Here is a 10,377-nt window from a genome sequence, read left to right on the forward strand (position 1 = left end):
GTTAGTAGCATAGCACAAAATCTCTTAAATTTAGAGTATGGTGGCCTTCAGCCCTTGACATAACAAGATTTCTTGTACGGTTGTACCCAATCACAAAGCTAAACTGTAAATCACGGAGGCTAAAACTTGTCAAATGTACATACTCTTTGACATTAATACAATGGTTGGCTCATCTCAAAAAGAGAAGGAAAAAGGAAAAAGAAAAGAAAAAGAAAAATCTTTCTTGCAATTGCTCTTCTTGCTTGAATCAAGTTTTTAAGTTTTTTGCTAGATCCTGTGCCGCTGAATTTTTACCCAGTTTTCCATGTCTCTCTCCCTCTTTCTTAATTGGTTTGGGTAGGATAGCGTGGTCTGAGCTTTACCCCAAGGAGGAAGAATGAGCACATGAAGCAACAGCCTTGGCCCAAGCTACCAACTGTGCCTTCATTTCCTTCTCATAACCAGCGTCATGTCAATACGAAAATCGCCGCACTTCGACCAACCATCAATTATCGACTCTTAACCTAATTGTTGCGATCTAATCATTGCTTCCTCACCACAATTCAGGTTATAAGACACCAGCCATGGCTAAGGTTTCAATTAACATTGCCACAATCTTAGTGCTCCTGATTTTTCTTCAGTGTTTCATGAGTGAAGGTTTCCATTTGCACAAAGTTCACGGACAAGGAAGAAAGGAAAGGTTTCCTTTCGAGGAAATTGAAAGAAGTTGAAGTTGATAGATATGAAAGCGGCTGGGGTCATGGTGGTAGCATCCTCACACCCAATTACCATAATGTGGTACCCATTCCTGCCGCTCACACCCTTAATTAATACTTTCAAAATGTTACTCCTCATTCTAGTTGAAAAAAATGGGTAGGGCTCTCTTCCCCACTAAATTACTCAAAAAAAGAAGCTGATACTTTCAAAATATAACTCCCCATTCTAGTTGAAAAAAATGGGTAGGGCTCTCTTCCCCACTAAAATACTCAAAAAAAGAAGCTGATAACACGGTTCATCCGTGATGTATAGGGAGGGTTCTTAACAATATTTTTGTAACCGCTAGCAACAATCTTAGCTCCTGTAAGTGCCAAACTCCACACCATTTTGAAAAAGAAAAAGTTTATATAAGAGTGAGGCCCTAAACAATCAAATTAAGGTACACCTCAAATATTCATTAGAAGAAGTTGTTTCGATGCATAAAAATCCTCAAATCGATCGTCTCAACTTCAAGATGTACGGACTTGGAAAAATATGGATTTCATGTTTTGGAAATAGTTCATCTTGTAATGCATTTTTTAGACTGCCAATTTTGACGATTTTCAAGTGTTCATAGATCTGCTCAGTCGAAACTATTTTTGAATTTTAAAGTTTATAGTTAGAGATTAAAATAAATTCTCAGGCTATCACAAAAATTTTCAATATTGAAATAACATCTTTCGATAGTATTTGAATGTGTGTCTTATTTTGATTGTTTAGGGATTCTATACAATGTGACCATTTACTTTTGGTACTAGGTGGTTACAATTATTTACGACCAGCCAATGTGAAATTTGATAGCTTGGATGTGATATAAAGTTCGAAAATTTTGTTTTTGCAGTTTGAGCTTGGTCAATGGAATAATTGCAACCAACCTATTTCACATTCAATGGACAAAATTAATGTGACCACCTCTGCATCAACGATAAATGGTCTTATTTTATATTTTCCTTAAATATCTCTCAAAACACATTAAAAAAGAAAAAACAAAAAAAACAAAACAAAACGTTTATATTAGTTTTCCTCTAAACAACTCTTAAAAAAACCCATTATAAATAAGTGTTTTTTTTTTTTTTTCCCAAGCACTGGTATCATGGATATTTGAATGACGCGCCCAAACTTCTTCAAATATTACTCTTGAAAATTTATTTGAAGCACTTATTTTTAGCATTTGTTTAAGAAATAAGCGTTCTCCCCGTGGCTAGAGTTTATTAAATTGCGTTAGAGAACACAAGGGAAATCAAAGGTGAGATTCATTTGAGAAGTAAATTGATGCAGTACATTATGCCTTTTATTTTTGGGTATGGATTTTATAAGGTTGCAATCTTAAATAATTAGCGCACTTCCAAATTTTATTATAAATATAATTTTGGTGTCAAAAGTTTTTAGGATGGCTTAAGAATCTATTTTCATCTCTAATAATACAATTTTAAACTACAAAAAAATGGTTCAAATCTAATAGATTTATAAACACTTGAAAATCTTGATAATGGATAGTCCAGATAATGTGTTGTAAGATAAATTGTTTTTAGGACTCAAAATCTTTTTGCTTTTCATGCTCACATATCTTGATGTCGAGACGATCAATTAGAGGATTTATCGACAAATGGTAAGATTCGTGAGAGCATACAGATATTGAATAGGGAGAAAAGAGGAGAGAACACAACATTTATGTGGTTCAGGCCGAAGCCTTACGTCCACGGATCCAAAGCCCAAACGGGCTACATCGTTACTTATTTTGGGATGAATATTTTACATCAATAAGTACCTCAATATATAGAGGAAATCACACAATTACAAGAGACAAATATAGTATAATTCGTGAAGACAAACTTGGATTGAAACATAAATGGATTCCTAAGGTGTGTTTCCGGTCCTTAATCTTGAAAATGGATTAGCTAATTTATACTATTTTAAAATTACCTATAAATGTCTCAAAAATCAAGGGAGATACATTAAAAAATAAGCACACAATTCAATATGATTTTAAAAATTTATTTTTAATTTTTCTAATGGACCAATATTGTACAAAAGTAACCACCATATATGAAATTTTGGATTCTCAATTTTCCTTAAGACAACAGCAAAAAAAATTCCAACTGTTCACATAAAAAATCCAGGACTAAACCATCATTTATAGCAACAAACTTGAGTTTTGTGGGTTCAACCCCAGGAGGCAAAAAATAAATATAAATAAAGGACAACAAACACCAGAAATATTCATACAAAAATAACCTCAAAAACCTATAACTAGAAAAAAAAACAGAAAAAATTTCCAAATAAAACCCTATACCTAGAAAAGAAAAAAAGAAAAAATTTAAAAAAAAAACCCTATACCTAGAAAAGAAAAAACGAATTTTTTTTTTTAAAAAAAAACCTATACCTGAAAAAAAAAAAAAAAAAAAAAAAAAAAAAAGGTGGACAATCCTCAAATCTCTGAAACAAGTTTCTCTTTTATTCTATGTTGATCGAGTCGGCCCTGTTGATCGAGTCGGCCCTGTTGATCGAGTCATACCTGAGCTCGGACTAGGAGACGATTGACAGCTAAAGAACAAATCTCCGTCAGAGGTATTATTACCGTCCGCTTCGACGCCGTTAACATGGTGCGCAAGAGGACTTAACGCCGTGGGATGCATCTCCTTCCTCGTGGCGGGTTCTTGCTTCCTCTCGAAATGATCGACGATTCTTGAAACCTTTCTCTTGACGCCAAGAACGCCATCAGGCGATGGAGCCCAGTCGTAGTCAGAACCATCATCATCACTATTTGAGTTCTTCAAATCGACGCCGTTAACTTGATGCAACGGGGCCCGCGTGGCGTGCTCCTCTCGATCGACAAAAAGAACTCCATCAGGCGATGAAGCCCACTCGTAGTCAGAGCCCGTTGAATCTTGGCCGGAATCGTCAACGGAAAATTGGGTTTGGTTGGGAATGTTGCCGGAAAATTGGTTCTTGCTTGAGCCATGGGTGGGGTGGGCGGAAGAGATGGATTGCCGGCAAGGCAGGCAGCGTCCACAATAGTAGTCTCTCTCTCTTGATGGTGCTCTCTTTCTCTCTCTAAGGTGGTAGATGGTAGGCTCTCTATATCTCTGCAATATCTGCGTTGGTTTCTCTCTCCTCTCTTTCTCGTGGTAAGAAAATGAATTTTGAGTTATGTATCTTCAAATATGTAGGTCTCTGTGTCTACCTTCGTAGGACTTTTCCCATCTCTGTGGGTGAAAATTATAGTGGGAAAATATCAATTAAGGGGTGGAAATTTCTTACAAAATCATTTATTCTACCATAAGATCACAAATTACATTCCGACCTTACTTGAACAGTATCTGTTCTATTGGTTGTACGTCTTTTTCCATTGACACAATGGAGACGCACAACAATCTGGAAGATGACATAGCCACGTGGCTAGAGTGTGAATAGGACCTCACCGGGCTTCATTAGCCCAAGATGATCGCTCTCAGAACCAACGGCTGATGAGATGGCCATGTCGTCTGACAGACCAAAAAAACCCTTTTTCTTTTTTTGTTAAAAAATAAAAATAAAAGTAAAAAAAATCACAAATTATATTTGAGTGTTTATTTTTAAGATGAAGTTTTTATAAGGCCTAGGCTTTATGAAAACCAAATGAAGCCTCACCTTAAATCCTCTTCTAGAAAGAACTTTCCATCACGGAAACTTCATGATGGCTCTAATATCAATTTTCAATACCAAAAATAAAATTTGAAACTAAAAAAAGCATACAAATCCTTGAGATCTTTAAACAATTGTTTTTAGGACAAAATAGAGGGTCTAGGTAATTTTTTAACATTATACATTGTTTTTTGGGTTTGAAATACTAATTTTTTCACAATCATAATTTTTAAGTCAAAATGATCTATTTAAAGGTTTTTCATTGCTTGAATTACAATTTCGGATGAGTTATTAGGTGAAGCTTTACTTTGATAGGGCTACAGCCCGATCAAACCATTTCCCTTGTTTTTAAATTTCTATTTAAATAAAGTACATTATCAAAAAATATTAAGTGTAAATTACAACCAGATCTCAAATAATTACCTAAAATACAAAATGATCCGATTGTAAGTAGATATTGTAAGGAAGGTCGGTCAATCCACATCTTCTTATTTTTTTACAAACTTGCGTCTCTGTCCGCAGCTAAAATCCTTCAATACCAAGTATTTTTATAAACTCATAACTCTAAAAAATTCTCACAAAATTTCGGCCATCTATCATATTTAATCTTAGCCACACATTATTAACTTAAAAACAATGACTAAACTTGTCTCTAATGGTCATATTCCCCTTCTATGCCCAGCCACAGGCTATTAGCTGGGTCATGACTATTAGAAAGACAGATAAGAGCACGGTTAGTGAGATATACCTATGGCTGCATTAGAAAGACAGAGAAGAGCACGGGTAGAGAGATAGAGGAGTTAGATAGAGAAGAGCACGGGTAGAGAGATAGAGGAGTTAGACAGAGACGAGCACGGGTAGAGAGACCGAGGAGTTAGATAGAGAAGGTGATAGACAGAATGGGCACATTTAGATTGACAAAAGTGTTAGAGAAACGTGATAGTTAGAGAGAGGAGGAAGAGAGAAATGGCATGGTTAGAGAGGATTTAGAGAGAGAAATAGCATGTTCCATAGATAAATGAAATAAAGAGATATAGAGAGGGAGAAAGGTCATGGTAGGGAAAAAAACAGAAAAAAAGACGAGGGGTGAGCTTCCTGGATGAGCGAACTTCAATAGAAGATGGAAGCAATGGTTATCATTTCTCCATAACCTATAATTTCTAAAAATCAGTTTGCTATAGTATTTCCTATCAACAAACAAAGAAGTACTACAATAAACTAGAACTTCTATCTTATGGGCCTGGATGTTCCAATTATCAATGTTCTTAAAGATGGATGCAAATAAATATGAGGTCCATCTAAAAACAATTGAAAGAAACGGTCCAAATGTTTTCTTAATGGGTGCAGTTTCTATAAGGTTGCAATATTGAACAATCCAATAAAAGCATCTCCAAATTTTATCATAACATGTAATTTTGGTATAAAAACTTCTTAAGATTATCTAAAAATCTATTTTCATATCTAATTATAAAGTTTTAAACTCCAAAAATGGTTAAAATCAAGTAGATCTATTAACATATGAAAATCTTAAAAATGGACGGTCTAGATAATGTGTTGCGAGATGCACTATATCTAGGACTATAAATATTATTATTTTTCTCATATTCCTACCTCTCGATATCGAGAGGATCAACTAGAGGGTTTTTCCAACATTAAAACGACCTTTTCCAATAGATTTTTGAGGTGAATCGGTAATTCTACATTTTAAAGTTACAACCTTATATAAACTTTTTCCTTTCTTAATAGAAGTATTATATTTAGTTTATAAAATTGATTTATTTTTTCATATTCATGAACCCATGTTAGAGATTACATATCTTTATAAGTCCAAAAAACCATCTAGAAAATAGATTTATTCAATGGCTGCATTTCTACATTTTGGCCCGCATGCTAATCGCATCCATAAAAGAATATGCACATCCAACAGAATTGGTGTACCTCCAAAGCTAGCAAGGTGATACCATAGTAAGGGTATCTACCCCTGAATGGCACTCCTTGTAACATGGTGAGGATGGATCCCGCTCAATATGTCTCAAGTTTGGTCGATTGTTTGGATGAATCTCGATGGGATTTGAATTACCCTTGAGAAAACTTCAGTCTCACCACCATCTAGCAATTTTACCTCTAGATGCACATCACCATCTAGGGCTCGAGTCTCTGCCTGCGTATCAGCCCCTCAAAAATGTTTCTTTTGGATATTATTGCAGTTTCCCAAAACCCTTTCAGTTCGAGTCCATCGAATTAAGCTTCAGGTTTTTTCCTAGAGGAGGTTTTCACGCACCAAGTCAGTTCCTTCTATTTTGACAAACAGTTTTTGTTATGAAATCATCTTGGTCTATTGCAAACTACTCAGTTGTTTCATTTAGCCTTTAGGTGGGTATTCTGGAGAGAGAATATCTGTTTCATGGCTTTTGATAGAGAGTTTATAAATCTTTGTATTCTTCGTGCCTGCATAAATATTTTTGGGTCTCGCAGAAGAGAAAGTTTGCGTATCCGTCCGTGGATATAATTGCCAAAACTGCATAAATCTCTATGTTTTGCTCTATTATTTTTTACACAATTTTTAATTTTCTTTTATTTTTACTCAAATTTTTGGTTTTTACCCTCTGCACATGCGGAATTAGAGGTTGCTCAAAGAAGAGATTGTTGTATTTTGGAATTTGGCCTGAACAATGTGTGGTGATCATAATCCCAAGACAGTTATTGCAGTCCCAAAGTGAGGGAACTCAATTGATTGGTGAGTTGTATCGTTTTTTACTATATTGTGTTGGTAGTACCACTTGCCCTCAAAACGTTGGGGTAACCATTGTTTGTTTTGTACTTGGAGTCTATAAGAATAGAACCACGTGAATTTGCGATGAGAAGCCGCATTTTGGTTTAAACAAATGAAGCCCTAGAACTACTAAATGTTATTTTCACGTAACTGCATCATTTTAAATGGTGTGATGCGGCCTCGTACTATAAAAATAAGGTGCGCCTAAAAAATCTAGTAGAAAAGAGATTTTTCGAAATTAAAAACTTTCCAATTGATGATCTTGACCTCGAGATGTATGGATATAGAGATAAAAGAATTTGAAGTCCTAAAAATAGTTCATCTTATAACAATTTTTCTAGACCGTCTATTTTCAAGATTTTCAAGTGTTTATAGATATACCCGATGTCCACCACTTTTGGAGTTTTTAATTTCACAAATAGGATTAAATATGAATTTTCAAGACATCTTTAGGTTTTCGAAATTGGAACTCCATGTTCCAGCAAAATTCAAAGAAGCACCTTATTTGTATATTTGTATAGTAAATGGTAGGCACCTTACATAAACCTCACCCTATGTTATGTAGGCAACTGCATAAGGAAACCGCCCTATGTTGTATAGGCAACTGCATAAAAAAACCCCATCAGAAAATGCCCGTACCCAAAACCCCAATGGTGGCCTAATAATTTATTTTATCTCCAATAATAAAATTTGAAACTAAAAAAATGGTGTAGATCTGACATATCTACGAAGACTCATAAATAGATGGAAAAAATATTTTAATTTTTAGGGCTTTAAATCAATTTTGTATTCGTTCATTATTGTCATGATGTAAACGATAAATTGAGGGTTCTCTAGCACAAAAAACTCTATTTTGACTTTACTTTTTATTGTTGTGTAGGACTCGCCTCAGCAAGGGCCTACTTGTTAAGTCCTTATAACTCGGTGGGGTAGAGCACTGAGCCAAAAGCACAAAAAAAATTTGAAAAATTTGAAAAATTTGAAAATTTGAAAAGTAAAGAAAACATAGATTTTAAAAAAATAGAAGTATACAAATATACTATTTATTTTTTAGTACAATGAAGTCACAATCACTCTTGTCCATCAAATTTTATTTTAAATCAGGTAGTTATGAATGTGTCATTGGCTAGAAGTTTCTATAAGTCCTAGGCTTTATGAAAACCACATAAAGCCTCACCTCAAATCATCATCCGAAAAATACTTTCAGCGATAGATATCTCTATGATGGCTCTAAAATAAGTTTCAACATCGACAATAAAATTTGATACTAAAAAAATGGTAAAAATCTGGCAGATTGGTGAACACTTATTTTTAAAGCTAATTGGACGGTCTAGATAATGTATTAACAATGTACATTATTTCTAGATCCTGAAATCCAAATAATTTTACATTTTTTTGCAATCACAATGTTCAAGTCAAGATGATCGATGTCAAGGTTTTTCCATTCTTGACTTGTAATTTTCGATGAGTTATGGAACGAGGATATACTTATTTTGATAGGGCTGCAGCCCTATCAAACCGTTTTCCTTATAACATTGGTCACCAGAATAGCAGAATGTGCGACAACAAATTTATTGCTTCTAAACCATGCAAAATGAAGTAGTGGATTGTTCAAAGGGATGTACTCTCTTTCTCTCTCCCTCTCTCTCTCTCTGGAGTATCATATTTTATTTCTGTGACCACACTCTGATTACCGTAATCTTGCTCAAAAATTTTCAAAAGTGTTTCTCCACAACAATATATCTACTATCCTTTTGAATGTGGTAAGTGTATTAACTTAATATGGTAATAGCAGGGTTTAAAAAATCGCCGAGTCGAGCCGGACTAGCTCGGTTCGACACAAGAATCGCCTGAGAACGAGCCGGTTCCACGAATAAATCGGGAATCGCCCGTGTCTAGAAAGAACCGGGCGATTCCCAATAGTGAATCGGGAGTTAGACCGAGTCACCAGCAAGAACACGGGCTGCACAGTGTTCTTCACAGGATTTCAAATTTTTTTGTCATTTTGTTATCGATTTTCAACTTTTTCAACCTTAAATCTTGCAGGCTTTAATTCAAATTTCTCATCCATTTCAGTCAATAAAACGAATTAAAAAGCACCATTTTTTATTAACAAATTTGGATCGAAGAGTGAGTTTTAGGGTTTCCGCGATTTCACTGATTTCAAGCGAAAGAACGCATCATTTTTTGTAAAATTTCAGGATGAGTGATCGTAAAAGTGTTGGTCAGAATTTTTTGTTCATAATTTGTGATTATCTTGGAGGAATACATATCAAATTTGAGTTTGAAGGCACGGATGCACGAAGAACAGGTAAGAACTGTGTTTTTTTTTTTCCGCCATGCGATCAAAATCAGTCAATATTTTGCAAATCATGCATTAAATTTATAGGGTTTTGATTCGTTGTAGTGTTGTTTATCATCACATGTATTCAATTTGATTATAGTTATTCAATTTGAGTTGGATTTTTGAGAAAAAAAGATTGATGTCTATTAAAAAAAAATGGACTGAGTTTTTTTTTTTTTTCCTGCCATTCTCTCAATTTAAGTAAATATTTTACAAATAATGTGTTGAATTTATAGGGTTTTGATTCGTTATGGTGTTGTTTATCCTCACATGTATTCAATTTTATCTGATTTATTCAATTTGAGCTTGATTTTTGAGATTGAATGACTGATATCTGTGAAGAACTGCGTTTTTTTTTTTTTTTCCTCAATTCAATCGATTTTATTTAATATTTTGATAATAATGTGTTATTATTATAGGGCTTCGATTCCTTATTGTGTTGTTTATCAAAACATGTATTCAATTTGACGTAATTTATTCGATTTGAGGCGGATTTTTGAGTTGGAATGACTGATGTTAGGTTGGTTTGTGAAGAACTGGGGTTTTTTTTTTTTTTATTCATGATCAATTTTTTTGAGAATCGTTATTTTATGAAAAATTTGATTATCACAAGGAATTAAACAATATTGTAAATTTTTCTTGTTAAAAAAATCGCATGTTAGATTGTTTATCTAAAAAAATACTTGTTATTATATTTTTTATGTAAAACTGTATTTTTTAATTTCTTGTTAATACAAAAAAATACATTAACAAATACATGTTGTTAAATTGTATTATATTTTTAATGTAGTTTTGTATTAAAAATGTATTTTTAATTTTTTAAGTTTTAATGCAAAAAATACATGTTGGTAAACTATATTATCACGAGGAATTAAAGTGAATATCATTGTAAAAAAAATCG

General features: G+C 33.8%; 1 non-coding gene across 1 annotated transcript; it reads left to right on the top strand.

The window, feature by feature from the left end:
- The first annotated feature begins 4,034 nt into the window (after positions 1-4,034).
- Positions 4,035-4,230, top strand: LOC148779553 (small nucleolar RNA U3). Its single transcript, XR_016046630.1, has one exon. It is a non-coding gene; the product is annotated as a small nucleolar RNA U3 (small nucleolar RNA).
- The last annotated feature ends 6,147 nt before the right edge of the window (positions 4,231-10,377 follow it).

The sequence above is a fragment of the Amborella trichopoda genome, chromosome 12 (genome assembly GCF_054954075.1).
Source record: "Amborella trichopoda isolate Santa Cruz 75 chromosome 12, AtrichopodaSantaCruz75HAP2 v2.0, whole genome shotgun sequence".
NCBI classification, from domain to species: Eukaryota; Viridiplantae; Streptophyta; class Magnoliopsida; order Amborellales; family Amborellaceae; genus Amborella; species Amborella trichopoda.